The sequence below is a fragment of the Piliocolobus tephrosceles genome, chromosome 6, assembly GCF_002776525.5.
Source record: "Piliocolobus tephrosceles isolate RC106 chromosome 6, ASM277652v3, whole genome shotgun sequence".
Classification (NCBI taxonomy): Eukaryota; Metazoa; Chordata; class Mammalia; order Primates; family Cercopithecidae; genus Piliocolobus; species Piliocolobus tephrosceles.
Genome location: NC_045439.1, coordinates 69508962 through 69531607, shown reverse-complemented (window position 1 = coordinate 69531607; position 22646 = coordinate 69508962). Strand labels below are relative to the sequence as shown.

Here is a 22646-nt window from a genome sequence, read left to right as displayed (position 1 = left end):
ACACACTATACATGCATTTTTGCCCCCATGACAACCCTATCAGGTCAATAGATACTAATAAAAGTCCTGTCTGACATGGAGGCCTTCTAGCTTTAGTGAAGTTAAAAAAGATTGGCACAGTGTTCTGGAGCTAATGCATGGCAGAGCTGGGATTCCACCCCAGGCAGTCTCATCGGAGACACTGAGCTGGAACCATGCCCAGGACAGCCCACTGATTCACTATGACTTGTCCTTGGTAGGAAGCTAAGCTAGATAGGGTCATATTTAAGTTTAAGGTATTTTGTCCATTATACAGACTTTGCTGTGGCAGGGACATTGACAGCAAAAGTAGTAACAAGGGAACTTGACCCCCAAACCCAAAGAAACAAAGAAAGAAAGAAAAATATGAGACACAGTCTTTTTTGAGAATGACAGAAGCAACAGATTCTGTTACTGTTCTTGGCTGCAGCTACAAATATCTTATTAGTACACAGAATACTGCTACTGCATTATGTCTTTAAAACTGTTTCAGCCCCAGAATACACTCTTGGCTGTGATTTAAGGAATGTGACCATAAAGGGAAGCAAAAACAGGTATGAGCAAGAGTCTCTGGTGTTGCCTTTGGCCTAATGTTTGTGGGCAGAGTATGACAAATGTTGTGAGGTGAGACTCACACCTCCCCATTGTTACTGAACAAGATCAGGGTTGACTGCTCAGGCAATTTCAAAATGGGTATTTCTAGTTAGATTTTCTGTGAATCTAATAAGAAATCAGGGATGCCCAATGAAGAGCCTTAGCAAAGAGAAGAGAGGCCTCGGCGCCCCTTCTTCTGACATAGGCCCCATGCTCTACGACATAGTTAAGGTACTTGACATGAAGAGGGGATGGTATTAGAAACTGGCCCAGAGGTCCCGTACAGTTGAGGAAAGTTATACCTCAGAGCAGTGTCCCATAAGAAAGATTGTATTTTGGCGGGCTCAAATGGACTTAGGGATATATGAAGAGAGACTATTAAATGAATAATGAACATTGCAGTGTATTCGGCTCTTCTACCAGAAGTGTTAATTCCTCTTGTGTATTCTTTTTTTTTTTTTTTTGACAGAGTTGTGCTTTGTCGCCCAGGCTGGAGTGAAGTGACACGGTCTCCGCTCGCTGCAACCTCCACCTCCCGGGTTCACACCATTCTCCTGCCTCAGCCTCCCGAGAAGCTGGGACTGCAGGCACCTGCCACTACGGCTGGCTAATTTTTTTGTATTTTTAGTAGAGACAGGGTTTCACTGTGTTAGCCAGGATGGTCTCGATCTCCTGACCTCATGATCTGCCCACCTCGGCCTCCCAAAGTGCTGGGATTACAGGCGTGAGCCACTGCGCCTGGCCCCCCTTGTGTATTCTTTTTATGGCATTTATCCTACGTATTGTTTTATGTAGGAGAGCGGCATGGATCATGGAGCATTAGAATAAAGTGTATCTTGGACAGTATCAGGTGTCTCAGTCCCATCCCTGCCTCTCATTATCTTGTTTTTTGAGTGCAGCCTGGATTTTGTTCTTGGCTTTTAAAATTTTGACACCCACACCCCACAACAATTCCAGAAGATAGAACTTGCATTTCTTAAAGTAAAAGTGGGTTCAGAAGTTTTATTAGGGTGAAAAACGTACAATGGGGAATTTGTTGAAATGGCAGTGGGTGGTAGGTGAGAGACAGTAATAAGAATGCAAGTATGGGCCTGGCGCGGTGGCTCATGCCTGTAATCCCAGCACTTTGGGAGGCTGAGACGGGTGGATCACCTGAGGTCAGGAGTTCAAGACCAGCTTGGCCAACATGGCGAAACCCCATCTCTACTAAAAATGAAAAAATTAGCTGAGCGTGGTGGCAGGCGCCTGTAATCCCAGCTACTTGGGAGGTTGAGGCAGGAGAATCGCATGAACCTGGGAGGTGGAGGTTGTGGTGAGCCAAGATCGTGTCACTGCACTACAGCCTGGGACACAACAGCGAGACTTTGTAAAAAAAAAAAAAAAAAAAAAGTAAGTATGCAAGTGTAAAAGTGGTATCCAAATTATGATTTGAAAAAATTCTTAACATTGGAATAAGAATGTTTGTTTTAAATGTTTGGGGCTTATGTTAATGATGTTCTTTCCAGGAAAAACAAGGAACATGATTCTTCCCTTTAGAAATCATAACTTGCAGCCACATAGCAATCCCTAGAGGGAAGCTGAGAGGTAAGATGATCTTGGCAGGCTGGACTGTCTTTGTTGAGAACTTGTTAAAGAACATTCCACATGCAGCACTTGGAGGTCCATAGTTACGTGGGCCTGGAGTTGCAAAGAATACGGAGGGTTAAACTTAGCTGTCAAATGTCAGACATCTAAACCAGGATTTCTCAACATTGGCACTCTTGACATTTTGGGCCACTTAATTTTTCATTGAGGGTGGCTGTCCTCTGAATTGTAGGATGTTTCAAGGGATCCATGGCTTCTGCACACTAGATACTAGCAGCACCTTCCAAGTCATAACAATAAAAAATGTCTCCAGATGTTGCCAGATGAGCCCTTGAGGCGGGAGCAAAATCGTGCCATCCTCTTTTATCCAATCGAGAACCACTGACCTAAACAGTATGCATATACCTTGGCAGTAGAAATGTTATGTATGTTTGTTTGTTTTGCTAAGACATTCAATAGTATCAGTCACAAAGATATATTCTAATTACATGAGGCTGGGATTCACAGACCACTTTCTAGATGTTAATTGGAGGATGAAGTATCCAGGTGGTCCCAGCTTCTGTCATGCATAGTTGTTTTTGATCATACAACTCAAAAGGAAAATGGCTTAATGTGACCTAGATAAGAGAGAATTCATAGTCCAAGTCTCCTATAAGCAAATAATATACAGTCTACAAAAATGTTATGTCATAAAACTTATGCTTATGTTTGCCTCAGGGAAGATGAAATAGATATCCTTTTTCTCTATTCTTTCTGCTAAGTGAAACTAACTATAAACCCTGAACATTATATATAAAACAAATATCAGAAGACTCCAAAACGTGAATAGAAGACAGCACATCTAGGGACTTTGGGACACAAGGAATGACCTGGTGGTGAATTCTCTGACTTTTCTTTTTTCCTAATTTCTCCCAGACTTGTAGCTAAAGAAGCTAGTAACATAGGTAGGAATGCCAATGGTTACAACTAGAAAAAGCTGCAACAAAAGCCTGCTCTTTAGCCAAAGGATCAGGAAAGGGGCAACCTAGCAAGACAAAAAGTTTTTAGACAATAACTGTGTTACTCCAGCTAAATACTGCAGAAAAAACTGTGGCCCCACTCCCACCCCACCCATCAAGCCTGGATGGGGAGCCTGTATTTCTGATATAATTTGGATATTTGTCCACACTCAAATCTTATGTCAAATTATAATCCTCAGTGCTGCAGGTGGGGCCTGGCGGGAGGTGTTTGGGCCATGGTGGGATCCCCCATGGCTTGGTGCTCTCTTTGCAATAGTGAGAGAGTTCTTGCAAGATCTGGCCATTTAAAAATGTGTGGCCCCTCCCCGCCACTCTCTCTTGCTCCTGCTTTCATCCTGTGAAGCGCCTGCTCCCGCTTTGCCTTCCACCATGATTTTTAGCTTCCTGAGGCCTCCCCAGAAGGTGATGCCAGAGCTGTGCATCCCGTAGAACCTGTAGAACCATGAGCCAATTAAACCTCTTTTCTTTATAAATTACCAAGTCTCTGTTTTTTTAAATTGTATTAAATCTTTTATTTTTATTATTATACTTTAAGTTCTGGGATACATGTGCAGGGTTGTTACATAGGTATATAAGTGCGATGGTGCCTTGCTGCACCCATCAACCCGTCATCTGCATTAGGTATTTCTCCTAATGCTATCCCTCCCCCAGCTTCCCGCCCCACGACAGGCCCCGGTGTGTGATGACCCTCTCCCTTGTCCATGTGTTCTCATTGTTCAGCTCCCACCTATGAGAACATGTGGTGTTTGGTTTTCTGTTCCTGTGTTAGTTTGCTGAGAATGATGGTTTCCAGTTTCATCCATGTCTCTGCAAAGGACACAAACTCATCCTTTTTATGGCTGCATAGTATTCCATGGTGTATATGTGCCACATTTTCTTTATCCAGTCTATCACTGATGGGCATTTGGGTTGGTTCCAAGTATTTGCTATTGTGAATAGTGCTGCAATAAACATACATGTGCATGTGTCTTTATAGTGGAAGGATTTATAATCTTTTGGGTATATACCCAGTAATGGGATCACTGGGTCAAATGGTATTTCTTGTTCTAGATCCTTGAGGAATTGCCACACTGTCTTCCACAATGGTTGAACTAATTTACACTCCCACCAACAGTGTAAAAGCATTCCTATTTCTCCACATCCTCTCCAGCATCTGTTGATTCCTGACTTTTTGTTTTGCTTTGTTTTGTTTTGAGATGGTGTTTCACTCTTGTTGCCCAGGCTGGAGTGCAATGGTGTGATCTCAGCTCATTGCAACCTCCACCTCCCGGGTTTAAGCAATTCTCTTGCCTCAGCCCCCCGAGTAGCTGGAATTGCAGGCATGTGCCACCACGCCCAGTTTTTAGTAGAGACAGGATTTTACCATGTTGATCAGGCTAGTCTTGAACTCTTGAACTCTTGAACTCAGGTGATCTGCCCACCTTGGCCTTCCAAAGTGCTGGGATGAAAGGCATGAACCACTGTGCCTGGCCTGTTTCCTGACATTTTAATGATTGTCCTTCTAACTGGCTTGAGATGGTATCTCATCATGGTTTTGATTTGCATTTCTCTAATGACCAGTGATGATGAGCTTTTTTTCATATGTTTGTTGGCCACATAAATGTCTTCTTTTGAGAACTGTCTGTTCATATCCTTCACCCACTTTTTGATGGGGTTGTTTTTTTCATGTAAATTTATTTAAGTTCCTTGTAGATTCTGGATATTAGCCCTTTGTAAGATGGATAGACTGCAAAAATTTTCTCCGATTCTGTAGGTTGCCTGTTCATTCTGATGATAGTTTGTTTTGCTGTGCAGAAGCTTTTTAGTGTAATTAGATTCCAACTGTCGATTTTGACTTTTGTTGCCATTGCTTTTGGTGTTTTAATATTAAGTCTTTGCCAATGCCTATGTCCTGAATGGTATTGCCTAGGTTTTCTTCCAGGGTTTTTATAGCTTTTGGTTTTATGTTTAAGCCTTTAATCCATCTTGAGTTAATTTTTGTGTGAGGTGTAAGGAAGGAGTCCAGTTTCAGTTTTCTGCATATGGCTAGCCAGTTTTCCCAGCCCCATTTATTAAATAGGAAATCCTTTTTCCATTGCTTTTGTCAGGTTTGTCAAAGGTCAGATGGTTGTAGACGTGTGGTGTTATTTCTGAGGCCTCTGTTCTGTTCCGTTGGTCTATATACCTGTTTTGGTACTAGTACCATGCTGTTTTGGTTACTGTAGCCTTGTAGTATAGTTTGAAGTCAGGTAGCATGATGCCTCCAGCTTTATTCATTTTGCTTAGGATTGTCTTGGCTATATGGGCTCTTTTTTGATTCCATATGAAATTTAAAGTAGTTTTTTCTAATTTTTTGAAGAAAGTCAATGGTAGCTTGATGGGGATAGCATTGAATCTCTAAATTACTTTGGGCAATATGGCCATTTTCACGATATTGATTCTTCCTATCCATGAGCATGGAATATTTTTCCATTTGTTTGTGTTCTCTCTTATTTACTTGAGCAGTGGTTTGTAGTTCTCCTTGAAGAGGTCCTTTACATCCCTTGTAAGTTGTATTCCTAGGTATTTTTTTCTCTTTGTAGCATTTGTGAATGGGAGTTCATTCATGATTTGGCTCTCTGTTTGTTATTATTGGTGTATAGGAATGCTTGTGACTTTTGCACATTGATTTTGTATCCTGAGACTTTGCTGAAGTTTCTTATCAACTTAAGGAGATTGTGGACTGAGATGATGGGATTTTCTAAATATACAGTCATGTCATTTGCAAACAGAGACAATTTGACTTCCTCACTTCCTATTTGAATACCTTTTATTTCTTTCCCTTGCCTGATTATCCTGGTCAGAACTTCCAATACTATGTTGAGTAGGAGGGGTGAGAGAGGGCATCCTTGTCTTTTGCTAGTTTTCAAAGGGAATGCTTCCAGCTTTTGCCCATTCAGTATGATATTGGCTGTGGACTTGTCATAAATAGCTCTTATTATTTTGAGATACTTTCCATCAATACCTAGTTTATAGAGAGCTTTTAGCATGAAGGACAGTTGAATTTTATTGAAGGCCTTTTCTGCATGTATTGAGATAATTATGTGGTTTTTGTTGTTGGTTCTGTTTATGTGATGGATTACATTTATTGATTTGAGTATGTTGAACCAGCCTTGCATCCCAGGGATGAAGCCAACTCAATCATGGTGGATAAGCTTTTTGATGTGCTGCTGGACTCAGTTTGTTAATCTTTTCAAAAAACTAGTACCTGGATTCATTGATTTTTTTGAAGGGTTTTTCGTGTCTCTACCTCCTTCAGTTCTGATCTCAGCTTAGTTATTCCTTGTCTTCTGCTAGCTTTTAAGTTTGTTTGCCCTTGCTTCTCTAGTTCTTTTAACTGTGATGTTAGGGTGTAGATTTTAGATCTTTCCTGCTTTCTCCTGTGGACATGTAGTGCTATAAATTTCCCTGTAAACAGTGCTTTAGCTGTGTCCTAGAGCTCCTAGTATATTGTGTCTTTGTTCTCATTAGTTTAGAAGAACTTATTTATTTCTGCCTTCTTTTCGTTATTTACCCAGTAGTCATTCAGGAGCAGGTTGTTGAGTTTCCATATAATTGTGCAGTTTTGAGTGAGTTTCTTAATCCTGAGTTCCAATTTGATTGCCCTGTGGTTTGAGAGACTGTTTGTTATTATTTCCATTCTTTTGCATATGCTAAGGAGTGTTTTACTTCCAATTATGTGGTCAATTTTAGAATACGTGTGATGTGGTGCTGAGAAGAATGTATATCATGTTGATTTGGGGTGGAGAGTTCTGTAGATGTCTATTAGGTTCGTTTGATCCAGAGTTGAGTTCAAGTCCTGAATATACTTGGTAATTTTTTAATCTTGTTGATGTGTCTAATATTGACAGTGGCATGTTAAAGTCTCCCACTATTATTGTGTGGTCGTCTAAGTCTTTTTGTAGGTCTCTAAGAACTTGCTTTATGAATCTGGGTGCTCTTGTATTGGATGCATATATATTTAGAATAGTTAGCTCTTCTTGTTGCATTGATCCCTTTACCATGATGTAATGGCCTTCTTTGTCTTTTTTGATCTTTGTTGGTTTAAAGTCTGTTTTATCAGAGGCTAGGATTGCAACCCCTGGTGTTTTTTTTTTTTTTTTTTTTTTTTCCTTTCCATTTGCTTGATATATATTCCTCCATCCCTTTATTTTGAGCCTATATGTGTCTTTGCACATGAAATGGGTTTTCTGAATACAGTATATTGATGGGTCTTGACTCTTTATCCATTTTGCCATTCTGTGTCTTTTAATTGGGGCATTTAGCCCATTTATATTTAAGGTTAATATTGTTATGTGTGAATTTGATCCTGTCATTGTGATCTAGATGGTTATTTTGCCGGTTAATTGATGTGGTTTCTTCATAGTGCTGATGGTCTTTACAATTTGGTATGTTTTGCAGTGGCTGGTACTGGCTTTTCCTTTCCATGTTTAGTGCTTCCTTTAGGAGCTCTTGTAAGGCAGGCCTGGTGGTGACAAAATCTCTCAGCATTTGCTTGTCTGTAGAGGATTTTATTTCTCCTTCACTTATGAAGCTTAGTTTGGCTGGATATGAAATTCTGGGTTGAAAATTTTTTCTTTAAGAATGTTGAATATTGGCCCCTACTCTCTTCTGGCTTGTAGGGTTTCTGCTGAGAGATCCACTATTAGTCTGATGGGCTTCCCCTTATGGGTAACCTGACCTTTCTCTCTGGCTGCCCTTAACATTTTTCCCTTCATTTCAACCTTGATGAACCTGATGATTATGTGTGTTGGGGTTGCTCTTCTCAAGGCATATCTTTGTGATGTTCTCTGGATTTTCTGAATTTGAATTTTGGCCTGTCTTGCTAGGTTGGGGAATTTCTCCTGGATAATACCGTGAAGAGTGTTTTCCAACTTGGTTCCTTTCTCTCCGTCTCTTTCAGGTACACCAATCAAACGTAGATTTGGTCTTTTCAAATAGTCCCATATTTCTTGGAGGCTTTGTTCTTTCCTTTTCATTCTTTTTTTCTCTAATCTTGTCTTGTTGCTTTATTTCATTAAGTTGATCTTCAATCTCTGATATCCTTTCTTCCACTTGATCAATTCGGGTATTGATACTTGTGTATGCTTCATGAAGTTCTCTTGTGTTTTTCAGCTTCATCAGGTCATTTATGCTCTTCTCTAAACTGGGTGTTCTAGTTAGGAATTCCTCTAACCTTTTTTCAATATCCTTAGCTTCCTTAGTTTGGGTTAGAACATGTTCATTCCCACTTTCTGAAGCCTACTTCTGTCAGTTGGTCAAACTCATTATTCTCCATCCAGTTTTGTTCCCTTGATGGCAAGGAATTATGATCCTTTGGAGGAGAAGAGGCATTCTGGTTTTTGAAATTTCAGTCTTTTTGTGCTGGTTTTTCTTCATCTTCTTGGATTTATCTGCCTTTGATCTTTGACGTTGGTGTCCTTTGCATGGGGTTTTTGTGTGGACATCCTTTTGGTTGATGTTGTTGTTACTCTTTTCTGTTTGTTAATTTCCCTTCAAACAGTCAAGGTTCTCTGCTGCAGGTCTGCTGCAGTTTGCTGGAGATCCACTCCAGGCCCAGTTTGCCTGGGTATCACCAGTGGAGGCTACAGAACAGAAAGATTGCTGCCTTTCCTTCCTCTGGCAGCTTTGTCCCAGAGGTGCACCTGCCAGATGCCAGCTGGAGCTGTCTTGTATGAAGTGGCTGTTTACCCCTGCTTGGAGGTGTCACGCAGTCAGGAGGCACAGGGGTCAGGGACCCACTTGAGGAGGCTGTCTGTCTCTTGGCAGAGCTCGTGTGCTGTACTGGGAGATCTGCTGCTCTCCTCTCTTCAGAGCCAGCAGGAAGGAAGGTTTAAGTCTGCTCAAGCTGCGGCCACAGCCGCCCCTTCCACCAGGTGCTCTGTCCCAGAGAGATGGGAGTTTTATCTATAAGCCCCTGACTGGGGCTGCTGCCTTTTTTTTCAGAGATGTCCTGCCCAGAGAGGAGGAATCTAGAGAGGCAGTCTGGCTACAGCGGAGCTGCTGTGGGCTCCTCCCAGTTCAAACTTCCAAGCGACTTTGTTTACACTTTGAGAGGAAAGGTGCCTACTCAAGACTCAGTGCTTTAGTAGGGGCGGACAACCCCCCCTCCTCACCCCTACCAACCTTGAGTGTCCCAGGTTGACTTCAGACTGCTGTGCTGGCAGCAAGAATTTTAAGCCAGTGGATCTTAGCTTGTTGGGCTCCGTGGGGGTGAGATCCAGTGAGCAAGATCACTTGGCTCCCTGGCTTCAGCCCCCTTTCTAGGGGGGTGAATGGTTCTGTCTCACTGGTGTTCCAGGTGCCACTGGCATATGAAATAAAAACTCCTGAAGCTAGCTTGATGTCTGCCCGAATGTCCACCTGGTTTTGTGCGTGAAACCCAAGGCCCTGGTGGTGTAGGCACCCGAGAGAATCTCTTGGTCTGCAGGTTGTCAAGACCATGGGAAAAAGGTAGTATCTGGGCTGTAGTGCAACATTCTTCATGGCAGAGTCCCTCACGGCTTCCCTTGACTAGGGGAGGGAATTTTCCAACCTCTTGCACTTCCCAGGTGAGGCGATGCCCCATCCTGCTTCGGCTGACCCTTTGTGGGCTGCATCCACTGTCTAACCATTCCCAATGAGATGAGCTGTGTACCTCAGTTGGCAATGCAGAAATCACCTGCCTACTTCATTGATCTTGCTGGGAGCTGCAGACTGCAGCTATTCCTGTTCAGCCATCTTGCCAGCAGGTATTTCTTTATAGCAACACAAGAACAGCCTAATACAATTTCCAATATCAATGGGCTGTGGGATGGAGACAATGGAGTGTCCCCTACCCCTACCCCTTCCCAGTGGGATGGAGACAATGGAGTGTCTAGACTTTCAATACTGTCCAGAAGTAAAGAGGCCACCCTCTCCCTCTTCCCTCTGGTGTCAATGGAGGCCATGTGGAGAACAGTAATGAGACACTCCTATTCTTTCCAACTAGGATGGGATCAGCAGAGGCCTAGGGGGGAGCCAGAATTCCTAGTCCCAGCATCAACAAGGAGGCCCCCATCCCTGGTGCCAGTAGAGGCCGAGCGGGAACCTAGACTTCTACCTCCACTTGGCAGTAACAGGGGAAGTGCCTCCCTGCACTGCCTCTGTTAGAGCAGTGTCAGAGAAAGCCAGCTGAAACAGAAAGTCTAAGTAATATCCAGACTCTCATAATATCCAAAATGTCCAGGTATTAACAGAAAGTCACTCATTATGCCAATATCCAGAAACATCTCAATTTAAAAGAAAAAAAAGACAGTTAATGGATGCCAAAGTCAAGATGACAGAGATGTTGGAATTATCTAACAAAGATTTTAAACAGTTCCTCCACCAAAACACCTCAGTGAGCAATTATGAATGTACTTAAAACAAATGGAAAAGTAGAAATTCTTAGCAGAAAAGTAGAAAGTCTCAGTAAAGAAACAAAAAATTCAAAGAAGAACCAAAGGAAATTTTAGTACTGGAAAGTATAATAACTGAAATAAAAACTTAACAAATGGTTTCATTAGCTGAATGGAGAAGACAGAGGAAAGAATCAGTGAACTTGGAGAACAATACAATATACTTGAGCTGAAAACAGAGACAGTAGACTGAGGGGAAAAAAATGACAGAGCCTTACGGACCTGTGGGACTAAAACAAAAAATATAATTTGGTGCCATCTTAGTCCTGGAAGAAGGGGAAAAAGAGACAAGGACTGAAAAAGTACAAAAAGAAATAATGACTAGAAGCTTCCCAAATGTGGCAAGAGACATAGACCTACATATATTCAAGAAGATCCTGAGTGAACTCCAAACCAAAGAAATCCACACTAAAACACATAATAGTAACACTTCTGAAAACTAAAGTCAAAGAAACAAAAATTTAAAGCAGTGAGAGAGAAACAATATGTTAACCAGTAGGAGAAAATAATTTGACAGTAGATTTTTCATTGAAAACTATTGTAGTCAGAAGGAATTGACACAGCGTTTTGAAATGCTAAAAGAACTATCTACCAGAATTCTATTTCCATTGAAATAATTTCCTAAGAATGAAGGGGAAATCAAGACATTCTCAGATGAAGTAAACTAGGATTTTTTTTCCCAGCAGTTCTACCCTAGAAGGATGACTAAAGGATGTTCTCTAAACAGAAAAGATTAGAAAAAAGGATTCTTGGAGCACTAGGAAGAAAGAACATAATAAACAAATCTATGGCTACATGCAATAGACTTTCCTTCTCCTCTTGAGTTTTCTAGATTGTGTTTGATGATCGATGCTAGAATTATAATGCTGTCTGATGCAGTTCTAAATGTAGATAGAGGAAATATTTAAGACTATTATAGATAGAGGAGTTAAAGTGGATATAAAGGGAGGTAAGATTTTCATGTGTCACTCTAATTGGAACAATTTCCATTCCAGGAGACCATGCTACTGGTACTGGTATCATGTACTATCTAGAGAAATGACTTAAAAAGGTATAAAAAAGATATCCAAAGCGATTCACTCAAAAAACAATATAGACACATCAAAATAGAATTCTAAAAAATATTGTTACCCATAGGAAGGCAGGTAAAGGTAGAAAGAAGTCAGGTAAAGGCATAAAGAACAAAAAGAAAACAACAACAAAAAAATAAAGTGGCAGACTTCAATCCTAAGATATCATTAACTGTAAGTGGTCTAAATGTACCAACTGAAAGGCAGAGATTGGCAAGTGGTTTAAAAATTTGACTCAATGATATATTATCTACAAGAAATGTTTTTCCATTATGATATTGGTGGGTTGAAAATAAAGTATGAAAAATATATATTATGCATATATTAGTTGGAAGGAACCAGGAGTGTCTATATTAATACCAGATAAGGTAGACTTCAGAGCAAAGAAAATTACCAGAGACGGCCGGGTGCGTTGGCTCATGCCTGTAATCCCAGGACTTTGGGAGGCCGAGGCGGGTAGATCATCTTAAGTCAGGAGTTTGAGACCAGCCTGATCAACATGGTGAAACCCCGTCTCTACTAGAAATACAAAAATTAGCCGGGCGTAGTGGTGCATGCCTGTAATCTCAGCTACTCAGGAGACCAAGGCAGGAGAATTGCTTTAACCCAGGAGGTGGAGGTTGCAGTGAGCGGAGATCGTGCCATTGCACTCCAGCCCCTGGCAACAAGAGCAAAATTCCATTAAAAAAAAAAAATTACCAGAGACAAAGAGGGCTTTATAATACTGTAAAAGGACCAACACACCAGGAAGACAAATCACGGTTTTAGGCATGTATCTACCAAATAACAGAGCTACAAAATATGTGAAGTAAAAACTGGAAGGAGAGATAGACAAATTGAAAATTCTAGTTAAAAACGCGTAACACCCTTCTTTCAGCAATTGGTAGAAAAACTAGACAGAAGATCTCTTAGGATACAGAAGAACTCAAGGACCCTATCAGCCACTAGGCTCTAACCTACATTTTTAGAATACTTTACCCAACAACAGGAGAATACACATTTTTGTCAAATGCTCGTGGATCATATACTAAGGTGGACCATATCTTGTACCATAAAATGAACCTCAATACATCTAAAAGAATTGAAACTATATAGAATGTATCCTCTGACCCTACGGAGTCAAACTAGAAATTGATAACAAAATGACAATAGGTAAATCCCCAAACACTTGGAAACTAAACAATACAATTCTGAATAATCCATGGGTCAAAGAGGAAGTCTCAGGGAAATTACAAAAACAAACAAACAAACATTGAGCTGCATTAAAAAAAAGTCAAAATTTGTATAACACAGCTATAGTAATGATGAGGGGAAAATTAATGGCACTAAATGTGTGCATTAGGAAAGAGAAAAAGCATCAGATCAATTATTTAACTTTCCACCTAATGTTGTAATGGCTGGTTTACTGAAATAAGTAACATGTTATCCACTTGTAAGAAAATTACATTTAAAGCCATTTGATCCAAGCAAATTTTATTACAGTTGTAGAAAAAAACAGATTTCTAAAATTTAATGAAAAGGCAGAGGAAGTAGAATGATTAAAATAATTTTGAAAAATATTTTGAAAAAGATAAAAGTGGGAGGTATCAGTGCACTTTATTGCAAGCTTTATTATTTAGGTATAGTAATCAAGACTGTGTGATATTGGGGTGGAGGGAGAGAGAGTGGAATAGAGAACACAGAAGTGGAGCCACACAGATATGCCCAGCTGATTTGACAAAGTGCAGAAGTAGTTAACTTCATTTCAACAACTGGTTCTGGAACTAGTAGACATCCACAGGCAAAATGACGACCATGACAACAACAACAAACAAAACAAACCAAAACCAAAAAAAAAAAAAAAAGAAAAAAACCCAAAAACCAAAAAACAAAACCACAAGAAAAAAACCCACCTCAATCTGTCTCATGGACTTAAATGTGAAACAATAAAACTTTCAGACAAAATCATAGAAGAAAATCTTCTAAATATCAGGCTAAGAGTCCTTAGACTTGACACTAAATGTATGATCCAAAGGACAAATTGAGACATTGGACTTTACCCAAATTAATTTGTTGTTGCTCTGCAAAAGACCCTCTTAAGAGGATGAAAAGACAAACTGTAGACTAGGAGGAAATATTTGCAAACCACACATTCAGTAAAGGACTGATATCTTGAATTTATAAAGAACTCTCAAAACTCAACAGTAAAAAGTTCAATTAGAAAATAGACACCAGTGTGGAGGGTCATGCCTGTATTCTAGGTACTCACGTGGCTGAGGCAGGAGGATCTCTTGAACCGAAGAGTTTCAGGTCATAGTGAGCTGTGATCATGCCACTGCACTCCCACCTGGGCAACAGAGTAAGACTGGGTCTTGAGGAAAAAAACGAGAAAAAAATAGGCAAAAGACATGAACAGATATTTCACAAAAGAGGATATACAAATGCCAAATAAGCACATAAGAAAATGTTCAAAATCATTCATCATTAGGAGAATGCAAATTAAAACCACAATGACATGTCACTGCACAACTACCAAAATGCCTAAAATAATAATAATAAAAAAAGTGACAACACCAGATGCCAGCAAGGAGGCAGAGATGCTCGATTACTGATACGTTGTTGGTAGGAATATAAGATGACATGGCCACTCTGGAAAACAGTTTGGCAGTTTCTTTAAAAAGTAAGCATGCTACTACTGTGTGATCTAACAATTGCACTCCTGGGCGTTTATTGTCCAGGATAGAAAATTTATGCTTGTACAAAAGTCTGAGACAAATGTTCCTAGCAGCTTTTTTCATAATAACTCCAAACTGTAAACAACTCAGATGTCCTTTGAGGGGTAAATGGATATCTAACTTAGGAAGAAAAGGAAATGAAGTATTGATACCTGCAACAACGTGGATGAATCTGCAGATGATTATGCTGAGGCAATAAAAGCCAATCTCCAAAAGTTAGATACTTTATGATTACATTTATATAATGTTCTTTTTTTTCTTTTTTCTTTTTCTTTTTATTTTTTTGAGATAGATTCTTGCTCTGCTGCCCAGGCTGGAATGCAGTGGTATGGTCTCGGCTCGTTGCAACCTCTGCCTCCCGGGTTCAAGAGGTTTTCCTGCCTCAGCCTCCCAAGTATCTAGGACTACAGGCACTCGCCACGAGGCCCGGCTAATTTTTATATTTTTAGTAGAGACGGGATTTCGCCATGTTGGCTAGGCTGGTTTTGACCTCCTGACCTCAAGTGATCTACCCGCCTTGGCCTCCCAAAGTGCTGGGATTACAGGCGTGAGCCACTGCTCCGGGCCTATATAATATTCTTGAAATGGCAAAATTTCAGGAATGGAGAACAAGTTTGTGGTTGCTGGGAATTAAAGGTGGGTGGGGGTGGGAGGGAAGTGTGTGTGACTTTAAAAGGGCAACATGAAAAATCCTTGTGGTGATGGAAATATTTTTGTATCTTGACTGTATCACTGTTGATATCCTGGTTGTGATATTGTATTACAGTTTTGCACAATAGTACCGTTGGCAAAAGCTGGTAAGGAGATCTCTGTATTTTTCTTACAACTGAATATAAATCTACGGTCATCTCAAAATAAAAACTTTAATTAAAGATGTTAGCAGATTCTTTATAAAAGCATGTGCCTCTTTTTTATAAGTTATAAGAAGATACATATGAAAATAATATATTCTCTTTAAACCCCCAATTCCCCAGACTAATCAATACTTATTGTTGTTTATCCTACACTTCTGAATTCTTAGTACAAATGTGTGTGTACATACATACATACAAATACATTTTTCTTTGTAAAAATAAGAACATGCTATACATATTATTCTGCAACTAACTTTTTGATACATATCAAAGAACGTACATTGCCATGTATAACTTATGATGTATTCTTTTAAAGAGCTGCATATTGCAGAATTCATAGTATTTAAATGTTTTCTGGCCCTTTGCTTTTCAAATTTCATCTTTTCCTATCTTAGGAACACATTTTTGCTCACTGAAGGTATAAATCAAATAACCTACCAGGATTTGGGCAGAGAAAAGCAATCTGTGTTGTTTGAATGACACCAGTACAATTGGAAGGGACTCATTTGGGCAAATCATTTCTACTCAAAATTACAGACACTTTTATTACACTTTTCTCTTAACATTCCCTTCATGCAGCTCTTTTTCATCCTCACAGATGTAACAGCTTATGCTAGTACAAATTATGTAATAATTCAGAAGTTTCCTTCTATTGCCAAATTAATTCACAGTTTTTTTCTGTGTAAATGTAAAAGTTCTCACATAACATTTGGATGCTTTCAGTAAATGCTAATGCTATGTATTTACTTTTTATTCATTTTTAAAAAATGGAAAGTGACTGGGTAAGGTGGCTCATGCCTGTAATCCCAGCACTTTGGGAGGTCGAGGATGGAGGATCACTGGAGCTCAGTAGTTCGAGACCATGAACACGGTTCGAGACTGGGCAACATGGTGAAATTTGTCTCTACAAGAAGTACAAAAAAAAAAAAAAAAAAAAAATTAGCCATGCATGGTGGTGTGCACCTGTAATCTCAGGTACTCGGGAGGTTGAGGCAGGAGAATTGCTTAAACCCAGGAGGTGGAGGTTGTAGTGAGCTGATATTGCGTCACTGTACTCCAGCCTCGGTGACAGAGTGAGACCCTGTCAAAAAAAAAAAAAAAAAAAAAAAAAAAGAAAGAAAAAAGCAAAAGAAAAGTAAGATATATATATATAGAGAGATATATAAATATATAGAGATATACAGATATATGTAGAGATCTATAGTTACATATATATCTCTTTTCTATAATATATACTAGGTCTGATATATATATATATATATATATATATATATATATATATATATATATATATTTGTATAAGGTCTAAAGGAAAATACCTATTTCTTTAGATGGTTTGATTGTAACAAGGATTTTGAATCAAGCTAGAAGTTGTTTCTTCAAAATAAACTATTCTTTTTCAGATACAGGTGTGGTTTATTTTCCATGAGAGTTTTTTTTTTCAAGATTAGAATATAGAGTTATTTGAAAAATGAAATGCTAGTTTATTACAGAATGCATATATATTGTTTTCTGTTTCTTAGTACAGATGCTACTCAGCAATGATTTTTTTGGCTTGTTTGCATAATTAAGTCCCTTAATTTAGACTCTAAAGGACAATGGCCAGGTGCATTTGAATTTTGGAACTGATCAATTTCTATGCATACCAGAGTTTAAGATCTGCAGATGAGATAAAGTGAAGAATTTTTAAATGTTGTTAAAAATAATTGCTTTTTCTGGCAATTTCAGGTACAATTACTTGAATATTTAGGGTAAAAGCATCTCCTCTTAGTCCTCCACGGATTGTTTTTTTAATACATAACTCAATTTCACCTTTGATTTTGTAATGTAGAGGGTTTTTGTTTGTTTTGTTTTGTTTTTTGAGATTGAGTTTTGCTGTTGTTGCCCAGGCTGGAGCACAGTGGCTCATCTTAGCTCACTGCAACCTCTGCCTCCTGGGTTCAAGCAGTTCTCCTGCCTCAGTCTCTCAAGTAGCTGTGATTATAGGCATGCACCACCATGCTTGGCTAATTTTTGTATTTTTAGTAGAGATGGGGTTTTGCCATGTTGCCTAGGCTGGTCTCGAATTCCTGACCTCAGGTGATCTACCTGCTTCGGCCACCCAAAGTGCTAGAATTACAGACATGAGCCACCACACCTGGCCAATGTAGACATTTTTAATGCTTTTACATTTTAAGACTGGTCCAAGGCCTTAGAATCTTGCTAAGTGGGAGGTGAGGTGGGCCACAATCTGACAAGCTGCAGAGTTAAAATTCAGCACTAATCGCTGTCTTGACCTTGTAGATTGTTAGTCTACTTTAAGGGTAATTTTTGTGATACCTTCAAGTCATGATTTTCATTTGTTGAGTGTAAAACTACAGGAAAGAACTTAAACAGTTTAAAACAGTTGTTTAACATGTAAAGTTGATATTACAGCTTAAAACAATGTAGTTATCTTGACAGCAAATTGAACCAACTAAATATCCCAGTTAGGTTACACATTGACATATTGTACATGGGAAGCTGTTTATTTTTTATTACTGAAAAGTACAGTATTTGGTTGCGATTGAAGTCAGCCATTCTGTAGCTGTAAACAGCCTGAAGCTAGGCAGCTGTTTTCTTTACAGTGTTTGTTTTAAAGCAGAATAGGTAAATATGTGGGTTTTAGGGATGGGTAGATAAACAGTTTGACAGTAAAATCAAAATCTTGAGAGCTAGCCAACCACAGTCATGTTTAAGCATCTCTGATCCCAAATGAAAATAGTCTAACAGACTGCACAGCACATTTTCTAGTTGTGTTGGAGATGTGTTTCATTTTTGGATGAATTTTTTTTATAAGTACCTGGTTTTCTCAGTTCATTGCTAAGGGTGCTGAATCTTAGTCTCGCCATAGTGAAGAAGGATAGCCTGACAAAATTCGTCATATTTATAATCTTTGTGAGTTTGTATGAACATGGTAGGAAAAGCTTCAAATTTTTAGTCTATCTTATTGAAACTATAAGTAATATGTTCTCATTTAATACATTTTCTTTGACATATTTTACTTTGTTTTCTCATTATTTGGAAAAAAAACTTTCATAGTCCTGGTCATAACATTCCCCATAGTGTTTCTTTACCCTCAGTTTTCACTAAAATAGTGTCTAGAGCTGGAAAGTAACCTGATTAATTTTGTATTATTGATAACAAAACTGAGATCCAGTGAGGAAAGTGACTTTCGCAAGGCCATACAGTTGATTAGCATACTTGAGACTAGAACTATTTAGTTCTTTTGACAGCCAGTCCAGAACTGTTTTTATTCGTATTACATCAGATGTATTACATACATGCAGATGACACTTTGCTTTCTCTCTTTTACTCTATTCCTACCTTCCTTTTTTCCTTTACTGACTTAAGATCTAGATACTCAGGTATCCAGAATTACTTGTCCCTTGATTTCTCTCTCAGATCTCTGCTTTGGTGGGAGGATCATTGCCCTTTCCTGTGCTTTGATGGTCCCATAGCCTCCACTGGTAGCTTCTGCGCCTAGCACACCTGGGCCTCAGGAGGGTCAGCAAGAACCAAGGATTTGCTCATAGAGCCCTGTGGTGTTGGTAGGAATGGTGGGTGTGGGATGAGACTCGGGCTGAGCACCTAAGGTAGCACATTTTGTCATCAGGGTGAAAGAATACGGTTGGGACAATCCGCAGGTGGTGATGACATTTGCAATTGGTTATATGGTCACTAACCAGTTACATTCAGTCAAAACCCACTAATTTTGCCAACTTAAGTTGCTGTTAATATGAATAAAAGATAAAATCTTTATATGCCGTCTGTAACAGACTGACCTGCTTTTACTTAATCTTCTTAGCTTTATTATTTTTGAAATCTTTGAACTGTTCTTAAAGAGAATACCTGCAAGTACTTTCTCATCTTAGCCTGATGGGCATGGGTTATGAGTCCCTATCTCTTTTTTTGGAAGAAGAGCTACTTTGACTCTTAACAATGGGGATGCTTTCTGAGAAATGTGTCATTAGGTGATTTCATCATTGTAGGAACATAGTATACTTACACAAACCTAGGCTAGATGGTATAGCCTACTACACACCTAGGCTGTGTGGTATAGCCTGTTCCTCCTAGACTACAAAGCATGTTACTGTCCTAAATACTCTACCCAACTATAACATAATAGAAAGTATTTGTGTATCTAAACAATGTAACTAATGTATCTAAACTATGTAAACATAGAAAAGATAGAGTAAAAATGCAGTATAATCTTACAGAATCACTGTCATATATGGGATCTGTCGTTGACTGAAATGTCACTATGTGGCACACAAAATGACATTTGAAATCTCATTATCTGGCTGGGTGAGGTGGCTAACACCTATAATCCCAGCACTTTGGGAGGCTGAGGCAGGGGAATCACTTGAGGTCAGGAGTTTGTGACCAATATGGTAAAACCTTGTCTTTACTAAAAATAAAAACTAGCTGGATGTGGTGGCCACTCCTGTAATTCCAGCTACTCAGGAACCTGAGGCAGGAGAATCACTAGAAGCGAGGAAGTGGAGGTTGCAGTGAGCCGAGATCGCACCATTGCACTCCAGCCTGGGTGACACAGTGAGACTCTGTCTCAAAACAAAACAAAACAAAAAACAAAAACCCCAAAGCCAAAAGAAAACAAAAACAAACAAAAAAGACATCTTACTATCTGTGGTGAGTTTTAGGGTCTTGTTGAGAATTTTCAACTTGAGAGAATGGGGTGTGTCTATGGCCTTATCAGGAATTCCCGAAAGCCAGGAGGAAGAGCCAATGCTTTGGATGTTATTTAAGGAGGGCTACAGGATTGCTATGATCACATGGCTAGCTGTTAATCAGCATACTGATCATCAGATTTTTTTTCAGTCTTGGTAATTAATAAGTAAAATTCCCTGTATCCTTTACCCTTTCCTCACCCTTTAAAGAGGAAGCCTATCTTTTTTAGACCTCACAGATAATACAATAAATAAAATTTCTGTCATTTTCTTGGCTTACTACAAATTTATTAGGCATACAGGAGCAGATTATAATAAAGCCAGACCTCATCATTTCAGCCAAATTTCCCCTCAAGAACATCACTAGTCAAGCTCTTCATCTCTTAATCATTGGAAATAGGGTTATGAAGAAAGGAAAGATTGAGACAGCTGAGACACTTTTCATTGTTCTGATTTCATTATGCTGTTGAGACCTGCCTACTTTATAGTCTATGACCATCAATTATTACTCTGGAAAGTGATTATTAAACAGTTTATGGAATTATGGCTTTTTATGCTTGACTGTTCTGTTGCTCTTTAGGGTTAAGTGAAAAGGCTTATTAAATATCCATTTACAATGGAATCTTTGAAAATGTTAAATGGAATGCATAATTCATATCGCCTGTCGCTAGGACAAAGCCAAATCGGTTTAACTAAGTATCAAGTTACAATGAAAGAGGGAGTAAGAGGCAGCCCTAATAGAACTAGTTCAGAGTAGCTAATGGGTCCAGATAATCAGAAAACCCAAAGTAATATTAATAGTGGATTAGACAGGATGAAAGTTTATTTCTGTCTTATAAAAAACGGTCTTATAAAAAGGTAATGTAATACCAATGTGGTGTTCCATAGGGCCAGGGATCCAGAATCCTGCCATTTGAGTGCTCCACTGACTCATCTGCATTCCCAAGGCCACCGTAAGGTCCAACATAGCTGCATCAGTTATCACCTCTGCATTTTGTCCAGCAGGAAGGTTTTACACAAGAAAAGCATGTGTCTGAGATTGCACACCACTTCTGCTTATATTTAATCTGGCAGAATTTAGCCACATGATAACATCCAGCTACAAAAGAGGATGAAAAATGAAATCACTATCCTGGACAGCCATATGCCAAGGTTCACATTATATTACTATGGAAAAGGGTAGAAGAAATAATGAGGTAGTTTCTGATATGGTCTCTATGGTGATACACCTCGTGTAGAGACTCTTGTGGTCAAAGTGTTATTCAGTCTTCCAGCAAAGTTTGTTTTTGAGCACCTGAAATATTTAGCCCTGTGCTTGGCACTAAGTATGGAAATATTTTGTTATGTGATGGTTTTTAGCTTTGAGGAGTTAGGTAACATAACAAGGGAGCTAGCAGACAATGGAAAAGGGCAGAGAAAGCCTTGGGTTTAGAGTTAGATGACCTAGGTTGGGATCTTTGATTTATGATTTATTTGTTTCTTAAATTATTGGTGCTGCTGTTTTCTTATCTGTTCCATAGGGTTAATAATACTTACCTTGAAATACTGTGAGAATAAAATGTTCTTAAATAAGACAATACATGCTAAATAGGCTGCATTTAAAAAGGCTCTTAGTACGTACTACTACACTGCATCCCAGTAAGGCCGAACGAACTACTTTCCAATTAGTAGGGAGTACAAGTCTGTTTCCCTACATCCTCGCCAGCTTTGTGCATTATGGTACTTTTCACTCTTTGCTAATTTGAAAGGCAAATTAGCAGTAGTTTTCCAATACTTTTCAGCTGTAGAAACATTTCTTCAAATGAAATATTCAGTGAAAGTTCAATATCGCAAACATTTAGTAGCATGTCAGCAGTGTCTTAATTAGAAATGGAGGACCTGGTCCTACCTGCTCAATCCAGACTCTCAACAGCACACGCTTACTCTTTGGTCTTTAAAACAATTATTCATTCTTGCAATGTTATTGGGTGCCTGTTATATCTGGTGCTATACCAGATGCTTGGAAATGTCAGTAAATAAATGAAATCCTTGCTTACAATCTAGAGGGAGGAGGCAGAGAGTAAATAAATCGGTAATGTCTTAGGTGGCAATAAGTAACAAAAGGAAGAGTAATTTAGGACAGAGAGATAGAATAATGGGGGAGGGAGAGACAATTAAATACGATGATCAGAAAAGGACCATAGGAGAACACAACATTTGAGCAGAAGTCTGAAGGAAGTAAGGGAACAAACCATCCAATTCATGTATGAAGGAGAACATTCCAGGCAGTGAGAGGAGACAGTGCAAGTCTCCAAGGTAGAAATGTTCTGTGATGTTTGAAAAACAACAAGGTGGGGATCTTTGTATGGGGAGTATGATGGGAGATGATGTCACAGAGGTAGCCAAGAGCCAGATCAACTGGGGCGTGGTTCTCAATACTATCAGACCCAGCACACTTTTCTTACTGGGTATGTTTTGCTCTTTTTAATATTCTAAATGAAATTCATAAATAATTATCTTTTACCTATTCATGCAATGTAAAAATTAATATAACACCCTTTTTGTAATGTACAGGAACAATGAGAGTGATATGTGGTTAAATAAATTATAAATGACTACACCAGAAGAAATATGAAGTTGTTAGCTGCTTTTATCTACCCATAGTGAAT

The 22646-nt window shown here is 39.1% G+C and overlaps 1 protein-coding gene across 1 annotated transcript in view; it reads left to right on the top strand.

Annotated features, from left to right (window-relative positions):
- The window catches only part of TTC6 (tetratricopeptide repeat domain 6), a 217135-nt gene that overhangs the window by 28967 nt on the left and 165522 nt on the right, over nt 1-22646 (top strand). The window lies entirely within an intron of this gene.